This window comes from Myotis yumanensis, unplaced genomic scaffold (assembly GCF_028538775.1).
Source record: "Myotis yumanensis isolate MYYU_CA2020_CCGP unplaced genomic scaffold, mMyoYum1.0.hap1 SCAF_1, whole genome shotgun sequence".
Classification (NCBI taxonomy): Eukaryota; Metazoa; Chordata; class Mammalia; order Chiroptera; family Vespertilionidae; genus Myotis; species Myotis yumanensis.
This window is the reverse complement of record NW_027223752.1, coordinates 155,719,447-155,720,044: the sequence shown is the minus strand read 5'-3', so window position 1 is coordinate 155,720,044 and position 598 is coordinate 155,719,447. Positions and strand designations below refer to the sequence as shown.

Below are 598 nucleotides of genomic sequence, written 5' to 3'. Positions count from 1 at the left end.
TCTTGACTATGGACATACTTCAAAACTTCTCCACCACTGTAGGGTCAGAGTAGATGGTTCTGCCTGGTTCTCAATTTCAGACAATCTCTAAACATAAATAAGTTGAAATCATATTCACTCCTAACCAGTCACACCCTGGAACAGTACAGATCCTTGGGTAAAACAATACCTAAGATTTTTTAAAAATGTTTTTGACTGTTAGTTCTTTCATAGTTTTAGCAGCTCTGTCATGTAGTTCCTCCCCACAGATCTAACACATATTTACTCCATGAGGCGTTTCCAACAATGTAAGTTTACAGAAAAAGACCCATCAAGATAGACCTCCACTGAAAATATTTTTTTTAATTATGATCACAATCTCCAGGACCAATACCATATGATCTCTCTTACATGTGGAATCTAATGAACAAAATAAATTGATGAATAAAATAGAAACAGAGGCATGGATACATGGAACAGACTGACAGGTGTCAGAGAGGAGGGAAAAGGGGGGGACTGAATGAAAGAAGGTGAAGAGATTAGCCAAAGAACATACAGGCATAACCCATAGACACAGACAACAGTGTGGTGATGGCCAGAGGAAAGCCGGAGCTGGGAG

General features: G+C 39.1%; 1 non-coding gene across 1 annotated transcript; it reads right to left on the bottom strand.

Annotated features, from left to right (window-relative positions):
- Positions 1–222: 222 nt before the first annotated feature.
- On the bottom strand, positions 223–327 carry LOC139001405 (small nucleolar RNA SNORA18). The gene has a single exon (XR_011469996.1). It is a non-coding gene; the product is annotated as a small nucleolar RNA SNORA18 (small nucleolar RNA).
- Between the last annotated feature and the right edge of the window lie 271 nt (positions 328–598).